General features: G+C 42.4%; 1 pseudogene; it reads right to left on the bottom strand.

Annotated features, from left to right (window-relative positions):
* Positions 1–7915: 7915 nt before the first annotated feature.
* On the bottom strand, positions 7916–8203 carry Gm4669 (annotated as a pseudogene).
* Positions 8204–10750: the final 2547 nt, after the last annotated feature.

Below are 10750 nucleotides of genomic sequence, written 5' to 3'. Positions count from 1 at the left end.
TCTGTCCCCCCCTCTCTGTCCCTCCCTATTCCTTGCCCCTGTACTTCAAGTTTTTTTTCTTCTTTTCTGAATTGTTTGCATTTTTCTACAATGAAAATAGGAAAATGGAAAAAATTTTTTTAAAGATTTATTTATTTAAGTAAGTACGCTGTAGCTACCTTCAGGAAGAGGGTTCTCGTTACAGATGGTTGTGAGCCACTTTGTGGCTTCTGGGATTTGAACTCATGACCTTCAGAAGAGCAGTCAGTGCTCTTAACCGCTGAGCCACCTCTCCAGCCCTGGGGGAAAAAGTTCTTAGTGCTTGTTGTTAAAAGGATACCCACGGTGATGTGCACATTGTCTGCTGTACCACAGCACCTCTGCTGGTTTTTTGTAAATGCTTCCATGACAGGGACTCATTTCACTCATCAGTATCTGCCCAGCCTGTGGAGTCTGCCACAAAGAAAGTGTTGAACAGGCTTTGTGAACTGGATCCCGGCGTCCTGCAGACTCTTCAACAGACACCAGAGGCTTCAGAAAGGACCTGAGCATGGGTTCCGCTGAAGGAGTTTCAGCTCTTGCCTGGCTGGGGTAACTGTGGCTCAGGAGTGCAGGGATCCTGATAAGTAAAGTTGACCGCAACCTGAATGGTCCACCAGATGACTGGTGCCTGGTCTAGGGTCATACTTCTGCACTCCACAGCAGGGCAGGGGGACCTCAAAAAGGATTTTAGAGAAAGGTCACTGAAACATCAACTTTGATAGTACTATAACCTAGGTTTGAGGGGCTTTTAAGGTTTTCATTTCTATTTAATGTGTATGAGTATATACTGTCTTGTACCTGCAGAAGGTAGAGGATGGTGTTGGATCTCTTAGAACTGGAGTTACTTGTGGTGATGAACTGCTCAGTGTAGGTACTGGGAATTGAACTCGGGTCCCCTGCAAGAGCGGTAAGTAAGCACTCTTAATTGATGACCCAACCCTCCCGCCCCTAGCTTTGGGCTTTAATGATAACAGTTAGGCCCAGTAGGAATACTGTATAATTTAGCCTTCCTCTTCTCTTTTCCCCTGGCACCCAGAGCGCACTCCACCACTGAGCTCTGTCCCCAGCCCTTGCTTTATACTTACCCAGACAAGCCTTGGACTCACTCTGTACACCAGGCCTTCAATTTAGGATCCCCCTGTCTCAGACTCCAGGTGTCCTGGATTCCAGCCTGTGCCACCACAGCCTCTCAGTCAGTATCTCGATGTGCATTTTCTCAGTGCATTCACTAGCCCACTGGTTCAAACTCCTGGGAAAGCACCCGATTTTCTTCCCTCTATCATCTTCTTAGCTCCTGAATCATTGCATAAAAATACTTAACAAAAGCTGGCCTTAAGCCATCAATATAAAAATAATGACTTTAAAAACATTTACATTCCTAATTTTTACTAATGACTGCTTAAATCAAGTTCTGTCCAAGAGAAGAAAATTTATCACCTTCAGGTTTAGGGATAATGTTTCCATCTTTATTTAATGTTCGACATAAACTTTATGCAATACATTTACATACTTGGACAGTGCTTGAATTTGCAGGTTACCATACTGACAACCTTTACCCAACTACCAGACCTTTGAGTTGATTCCAGCTTTCCAATAGCATTTAATTAATTTAACTAAACAAGAATGTTTTTGCCTGTTGAACTCCATTCTCTCACTATAAGGAAATTTGCTGCTTCTCTCAGACTCATTTACCTAATTTTTTTTTCTTGCTTTATTTTATTTTTGCTTGCTTGTCTGTGTTTTGAGACAGGGTTTCTCTGTTGTAATTCTGACTGTCCTGGAACTCACTCCGTAGACCAGGCTGGCCTTGAACTCAGAGAGCTGCCTGCCTCTGCCTCCCAAGTGCTGAGATTGAAGGCATGCAACACTACTGAGCAGCAATATCCAATTCTTAAAGACTGTATATACTTCACGTGAATAGCATAGTGATCAGAAGCATTACGGAGTGACTAGCACCATCAAATCAGCGCTGTGACTGTTGCCACCATGACTGGGCATGGGATGCTCAGAACTTGTGCACCCTTTAGTCAATGCTCTCCTTCAGCCTTCCATGGACCCCAAGAACACCACACTGATTCAACTAGTCTGACTTTCGGATGCTTCCTGTAAGAGACACCGTTAACTTTTTTTTCTCTGGGCCTGGCTTATTTTGTCTGGCACAGTGCCACCCATCCCTACAAGGCAAGATCTCCTCCTTTTTTGTAGTGGATGAATAGAAAATAGTGTTATTTGTGGAAAAAGAAGTTATGAATGACTTAGTGTCTTCCATCTCCTGGCTCCTGCCAGTAACACTGTATTGCAGGGAGTGTAATAATGCAGGTGTGTATGTGTGTCACCTGTGTGTCTGGTGCCCAGGGAGGTCAACAGAGAGCATCAGATCTCTGGAACTGGAGTGATGGATGGTGATGAACCACCGTGTAGGTAATGGGAACCAAGCTGTGTCCTCTCATGCAAGAAGACCACTGAGCCATCTCTCCTGCTCCTCTATTTTTAATATCAGGGTATAGAAGTTATTTTATCTACATCCTCATCAACATCTGCCATTTTCTTGAGAGTAGCCATCCCAGTACAGGGGAGAACCTATCCTGATGTTTGACTTTTATTCCCTCAGTGATTTACGTGCTAAGCCTCTGTTATAGAATGCAGTTCTCCATGCATATTAGCCACCAGCTTCACCTGATCAGCTGTGCCTGCTTGCAGGAGACCATGGCACTCACCATTTGGTCTACTGCTGATAGTCCCTCCTAGACAGAGTCGGTAGGGAGGGTCTTGAACCCTTACCTGAAGTTCTAGACACTCCTTTCAGCCATTTGTGTGCATTCCTGTCCTAACTTCACATAGCCTTGGCCCTTGGGGGTGCCAGGGTATACATAATAGGAAAGACTAGTATAAGGGAATTCTGTCTTCGGGGAAGCCATCTTCCATGCTGGGTGAAGACTTTCCAGAGTGGCTGCTTTGAGGTCTCTCATGCTCTTATCACTAAACCCTCACTCATGCCTGTGAGCCCAGTGAACATGCTGGTTCCCCAGGGTGAAGTTTAATTTGTCATTGGACTCTGATGAAGTAGGATACATGTTTCCATCAAGCCTGGGAAGCAATTATCCAAACAGCATCTCTTCAGATGCTTCATGGTCACTTCTTTGTGCCTTCTTTGCATCCATTGAGTCCTTTGCTCATGTTTAGAGTATTTAGTTTGATTTGTTAATGGTTTTAGATATTGAGTAATAAAAATTTCTCACATATTTTGGATATCAACTGCTTATCAAATGTGATTCTCCCTCGGTCATTCTGAAATTGGGTTTTGCCTGCTCCTGTCTTTCTTGATGTGTGAAATCTTTCTTTTCAGTACTTGCTTTTTGTGTTTTGATCCTTGAGCCTTTGATATCATATCCAAAAGCCATTGCCCAAAACCAAAATTGAGAGGCTTTTTCATCCACTGACTTCCATGAGCTTTGCGGTTTAAAATTTTTGCATTTAAGTTTTTAAATTCATTTTGAGTAATTTTTGTGTATGATACAAGATAAGGGTCCAATTTCAATCTTTTTTAACACATGAATTTATTTATTTATCAACTGATGACTGATTGGTTGATGGATTGATTGATTGTGTGTGTGTACTGGAGTGTTTGCTAGCCACAGCATGCATGTGGAGGTCAGAGGACAGCTTGTGAGAGCTGGTTCTCTTCCTTACATCTTGAGAGACCTGGAGGTCAAAATCAGCTTGCCAGGCTTGGACTGCAAGAGCTGACTCCTGGAGAACATCTTATCCTGGCGAGCATCCTACCGGTCTGATTCTAGTGTCTCGCATTTAGATAGCTGACACCCATTTTTTCCCTCATTCTGTGCTTTTTGGAATCCTTGTCAAATTGTCATTTGGCAATATATGTCATCACATCAATTGGCAATATACGCTTGATTCTTTTCCTTGGGCTCCCAGTTCTGATCCATTGGTTTCTGTGTCTGTTTTTATCCCAATCCCAAACTTTTAATTTCCATAGCTTTGTGATGTGGTTTAAAATCACAAAGCAATAGCTAATAATATTGATTGTCAGCCCGATAGGATCTAGAGCCACCCAGAGGGCATTAAGCCTCTGGGCACTGTGCAGTAGTATCTACATTGGGTTAGCTTTTGTACATGCCTGTGAGGGATTATGCTGAATAGGTTAACTGACGCTGAAGACCCTGTCCTAAAAATTCATTTCGCCTTTAGACTGGGGTCCTGAACTGTACAGGAAGCAGGAAGTTAGGTGAGTGTGAACATTCAGCTGCCTGTGCCTCTGAACTGCAGGCACAATGCATCTTGCCTCCTCAAGCCCTTGCCACCTCAAGCTCTGGTCACCATGTGTTCCCTACAGTATGATGTAGAGCATCCTTGAACTGTGAGCTAAAATAAACTCCTCCATCCTTAAGTTGAGTTTGTCAGGTGTTTTGTTGAAGCAATGAGAAAAGTAAGTAATACAGTAGAGTGCTTTCAATCCTTCCCTCCTCCCCCTTGTCCTCTTCCTCCTCCCCCCCTCCTCCTCCTTTGGTTGCCTGAGACAGGGCCTCATGATGTATCTCTGGGTATCCTGAAACTCACTATGTAGACCAGGCTGGCCTCAAACTCATAGAGATCTGTCTGCCTCTGCCTCCCAAGGGCTAGGACTAAAGGTGTGTGCCACCATGCCTAGCTCAGCTTTAGTCTTAAGATTGCTGTTTCTAAGTAGGATCGGTTGTGACGAATTTCAGGATTGTCATTTTCTATTTCTCTGAAGAATGGACTTTAGTCTATAGAACACTGTGATCAGCGTGGGCATTTTAAGCAACATTAATTCTTCCAGTTACCCGACAGAAGAGCTCTTTCCATTTATTTGTGTCTTTGATTTCTTTCACCAGTGTCTAATGTGTGTTGATGTACAGATTTTTAACCCCATGTGGTTCAATTTATTCTTATGTATTTATGTTGGTTTCGATGTACTAGGGATCCCCTTTTAAATGAGTACTTTTGAATTGTTCTTTTCAGTCCCAGTCCTGTTGGGAAGCTAGAAGCCCAGCCTGGTATGAGGAGTCCATTTCCCAGCTAAGGGTACACGGCTTCTTTTCTGGCTTTTCTTTTCTTCTGTCCACTCTGTAAGCTGTTAACCCACGATGAGGCGCAGAGCAACAAAAGGATGGCCTTTTCTCTAGTATTGGCCAAAGCTGTAAATAACTTCTACAAAAGCTATAAATAAACTCCTTCCATTTCATATATTTTTATGTTCCCCATACACAGGAGACCAGGAGTTAGGGCCTTGTGGGCAGAGGGTCCCCGAAATTGGCGGCATTGTCATGACTTGCTCCAGTTTATTCTTTCACAAGTATTTTCATTGATGGTCTTTTAAATAGTAGGTTTCAAATTATTAATTTCTGATTCTCTACTAATATGCAGAAATTTACTAACAAGACAAGTGGTGTGTGTGTGTGTGTGAGAGAGAGAGAGAGAGAGAGAGAGAGAGAGAGAGAGAGAGAGACTCCTTGCCCATGTGCATGTGGAAGCAATGTTGGGCATTTTCTCACTTAACCCAGAGCTCACCCTTTCTGCTAGATGATGTGAGTGTTGAACTCTGGGGCTTCTCCTGTCTCTACCTCACCTGCACCCCACCCATCAGTACTGAGACTACTAATGCAAACACTGTCATATCTAGCTCTGCACAGGCATCTAAAGTCAGCACAGCCAATACTTACCCCCAAGCTACCTCCCCAGCCTCACAAGCTAAGTTTTATGTTAACCCTTCATCCTGGAACCTTAGTTAAAATTACTTACCATTCTTACTGGCTTTTTCCTGTATTTTATTATACAGCCTTAAAGCCTATGTATAAAAGTATCACTCCTTACCCACTATGGATGCTGGAGTTTGACGATATGTGCCAAACCTCCAGGAAAGGGCTAAATACCATCAATTGAAGTGTCTTCCGTGTCTTGCTCCTGATCACAGAGTCTAGGTTAGCAATCTAAAAGTACCTCACACTGGTTGCAGGAAATTCCCTCCTGGGCTTAATTTGCTGACAGTTTGTATTAATGATAAATGTCAGTGTGTTGCCGAACGAGTCTCCCATCTGTTGAGAGGACCGTGTGCCTTTCCCTCTTGTTTAGATGGAGATCAGAAGGTTGGATTGATTTGTTTCCAGGGTCAGATCTCCCCCCACTCCTGCAGGAAGCTCCAGGTGGTCATACCCTAAGACATATTTTTGGATGCACTTGCTAAAACTTTCACGTGTTTCTTGGATGTTAGTGAAGGATATTGGAACTATAGATGTCTTTTCTTATAATACCTTTGTTTGGATTTGGTCTCTGGGTAATTCTGGTCTCGTGGAACTATTCTCACTTCTTCGATTCTGGAGAATAATTTATTGTTTCTTGCTCAGATGTTTAATAGCACTCAACAGTGAAGCCAGCCAGGTTTGTAAGTTTCCTTCTAGGAAGGAAATTTTACTACAAATTGAATTTCTTTAAACATATGAGCTGGAGGATTGCTCAGTGGTTAACAGCACTGGCTGCTTTTCCAAAGGACTCGGGTTCAGTCCTGGCTCGCACATGGCTGCTTGCAATGGTCTGTAACTCCTGTTCCAGGGGATCTGACCTTTGCTTCGATATCCAAGATCAACAGCCACTCACATGGAACACAGACTTACACACAGGCAAAACACCCATATGCACAAAATAAATCTTTGAAAATATATTTTAAAATACAGGCTTATATATGACTATTCTTACCTTTTAATCTTCCTGACTAAGCGTTACCATTTTGTATATTTAAAGAAAATTGTAGATTTTTCCTCAGTAGTAAAATGTGTATGCATGAAGTTTTTTGAAGATTAAAATTTTCTCTTACCATTTTAATGTAGGTGAAAACTAGAAATGCCTTTTCTATTCCAAATAATGGTTATTTTGGGTCGTTTCTCTTTCATAATCAGTCTAGCTATACATTTTAATCTTATTTTTCTTGGCAATGAACAGCTTTGTCTTGCTTGATTTTCTTTATTGTATTGTTTTCTATTTTCAACTTCCATTTGGCTTTTATTGTTTCACATTGTCTGCTTACCTGTGACTATTCTGTATTTTTTTTTTTACTCTTTCACAACAGATTTTATTGGCCAAGGAGCAGAGTACAGACATTCTAATTCTTATCACACGTACCCCAAAAGAGCCATATACTGTGTTCATGTACCCAAACTCTGAAGAGTCACATTGTGTTCATGTACACAAATGAAGAGCTACGTATTGTTTTTCTTTGAACTTATTCCAGTGATGTTCCAGCTTCAAACTTGGCAAGTTTCCTAAGACCTCTCATGACAGCCAAATGTTCATAATCCTCAGCTCCACCAACTCACAGTTTTATGCCACACAGAGAACGTACTCAGAATTTCCATCTTTCACAGCACATTATCTCCACTGTTAGGAAAATGGACTGCTACGACCACAGGCATCACAGTTCTGACAGGGCAAGGGCCAAGGACTGGCTTTCTTACAAAATGGTTCTACAAGAAACATGGGACCAGATATAACTGAAAATACTCCAGACACAAATGCATGACTGAGACGCCAGATTGCCATTAGTATGCTTTGTATTAAAGGATATAAAACTAGCCCCCTCTACGGAATGTTATGGTGACCCCCGAGGCAGTCACAGCCTCTCCTGATTCAGTATCCTGCTATTTTCTGGTTGTACCAAAATATAAACAACCAGCAAATGATTTAACCTCCTTTAAGAAACCGTTTACACTTAAAAAAAAATGGGATTAGGTGGGATTCCCTCACCTTTTAAAAATGTTTCTAGAGCTACTAAAAAAACTTGCATTTGCAAAATAGTTGATAAAAATATTCCTCTTGATTGTACAAGAAGGGAGGTGGGACCACTGACAGGCGTGATGGATGCTTAGTCGGACTTGGTTTCTTTCTCTTCTTCAGAGGCTGCACTCTGGTTTTCTGTCTCTCCATTTTCTGCAGGCAGCTCTGTGGTTTACTGGTCAGCCGCTTCAGCCTGTTTGCCCTTCGCTCCCCTCTTTCCCTTTATCTGCACTTCTTTGTCTGATGCTTTATCCTTTCCTGCAGCCTTTTTTTGGCTTCTCATCCACCTTGGCAGGGGCAGGCTTGGCGGACAGCCTCGAAGAGCAGCGCTTGGGCTCTGCCTTCGCTGCAGTGTGCTAACCTTACTCTTGGGCATCATGGTGGTGTGGGGTGGGAGATGCATGTGTCTGCACTGCCTAGCCACCACCACATGAACTGCTCCTATTTTGTATTTTTAAAATTAACTTCTATTTATGTTAAATAATTTTTATTAATTTTTTTCATATAATAAATTTTGTTCATGTTTCCCCTCCCCCAATCCCCCCAGATCCTCCCCACCTCCCTATACACCCAACTTTATATTCTTTTTCCAAATGGAAAAAAAAATCAAACTAAACAAAACCCCCAAAAGACATAAAATGCCAAAACATAACAAACAGCCCACAAAATAAACTTATGTGGCCAACCACTCCTGGGCACCGGTCTGTCCTAGAGTGTGGTATGTATCCAGAGACACTCTATTAGAGAAAACTGATCTTTCCTTTGCTCCAGGTATCAATTGTTAGAATTTCAGTAAGGGGCAGGGGTTTGTGTGCACAGCCCTTTCTCAATGCTGGGATGTTGTCTGGTTTGAGTCTGTGCAGTTCTTGAGTGTGCTGTTACAGTGTCTTTCAGCCTCCTCTTCCTCATAGATCCCTGAGCCTTGAATGGAGATGTTTTATAAAGATATCCCACTTAGGACTGAGTGCTCCAAAGTCTCTCACCTTCTGCACATTGTCTAGTTGTGAGTCTCTATGTTAATTCCATCTACAACACAAAGATGCTTCTCTACTGAGGGTTGAGTAGGGCCCTGATCTATGGATGGCAGGATGTCATGAGGACTCATTTTATTGCTATTCTCTTAGCAGAATAATAATATATCATTACTGCTAACCAATCTAGTCTTGGCCTCTTAGCCACGTGGGCAGTACTAGATATAAGTTCCATTTCATGCAGTGGACCGTAAGTTCAGTTTTAAAAGTGGTTGGTTGCTCCCGTAGCATTTGTACCATGATTGCACCAGTATGTCTTGCAGTCAGATCACTGTGTAGATCCAGGGTTTATGACTGGGTGATATTGATGATGAGCTGAAATGGAAACATAAGAGTTCTTAGGAAAGTCAGTTGTGTTGGATGGTGCTTTGCTGGGGCGGACACATGAAGGAACATTTCATTGAAATTGGACACAGTGAAAGACTAAGGCAGACTCGTGAAGGAGCATTTCACTGAGGCAGACACAGGAGAAAGGATGTTTTGCTAGAGCAAGCATGCGAAAGGACATGTGATGAAGGATTCTTCATTAACAACATACATGTATTTGGTCTGCCTTTCATGCGTTGTTGAGCTCCATTTGTTGGGACGCCACAGAGAGAAATGCACCAAAAAACTTCTGGTGGTGTACTGCAGTTTCTTGCTGCTTTCTTAGTCTTGGGCTGATTGACAGAGTGATGCCAGCTGAGGCAAGACATATGCTTAGGCAAGACCCATAGAGAACACGTTTGGTGAAGTATAAAAAGGACTCAACGGACATAGAACTAGCTGTGCAACTTTTGTTGGTCTTGCATCTTTGATGATCTTTGCTTTGCCGAGAGAAGCACAGACAAGAACTTCTCCTGGTGTTCCTGTTGGTCTCTCCTGTTGACTTGACCGAGGCTGAGGCCTGGCTGTTCTACCATTACTGCTGATTCCTGCTTGCTGTCGCAACTCTACCAAACTGGACTGCTGGTGTATCCATGAAGTGTTTGCTAGTGGATCAAGCTGCCACTGCTGATCTGTGAACTGAACTGTCTATTTCCAGACAACACAGATGAAAGTTACTCCAAAGAACTATTTCTAAATTGTTCCCCTGTATCCTTTCTTTCCCACTACCTCTGGTGGGTGGTGGTCTAAAAGGGAGGTTAAAACATTTAAGAACCATCATTAAAAATAGGTTTAGAAAAAAATTAAAGTTATAATTACCTCTTCCCTCCAGTAGCCTGCAAAATACCTTCTAACACCGTAAATACTAGTCAGTAGGGTTGAAGCTTCTAATTAGAAACCAATTCAATTTCTCCCAGTTCAATATCATAAGTAAGTGGTGTCTTCTGAAGTAGGCTCTTGTTGTGAAGGGTAGCCAATAGACTTAGCAACTGCCTACGATATTGTTGGAGGGGTCTATGGAACTCATTTGGCCAACTACTCCCACTCCTGGTACTGGAGTCATAAGATGTCTAGTTGTTGAATTGTCTCACTCATGATGGTGACTCCATTTAAATTCCTTTCCTACATGTATATGCTTTAGGAAGCGTCTACATAGTAAATATTTCCATATGGTCTTTCAAAAGTGTTCCTTGTCCTTCTATATCCCTCTGATACTCTGCCTTCTCCTCTCCTTCCACAAATGTTCCTCTTATTCTAGTTTTTTTTTTTTTGGTTTTTTTTTTTGTTTTTTGTTTTTTTGTTTTTTTTTTTGGTTTTCTGAGACAGGGTTTCTCTGTGTATCCCTGGCTGTCCTGGAACTCACTCTGTAGACCAGGCTGGCCTCGAACTCAGAAATCCGCCTGCCTCTGCCTCCCAAGTGCTGGGATTAAAGGCGTGCGCCACCACTGCTCGGCATTCTAGTTTCTCTTTTATCCCAACAATGTATTTTATTTGCCCTTCCTTGAAAGATCCCCTCATTCCCACTG

The sequence above is a fragment of the Mus musculus genome, chromosome 17 (assembly GCF_000001635.26).
Source record: "Mus musculus strain C57BL/6J chromosome 17, GRCm38.p6 C57BL/6J".
NCBI classification, from domain to species: domain Eukaryota; kingdom Metazoa; phylum Chordata; class Mammalia; order Rodentia; family Muridae; genus Mus; species Mus musculus.
This window is presented reverse-complemented; position numbering and strand designations above follow the sequence as displayed.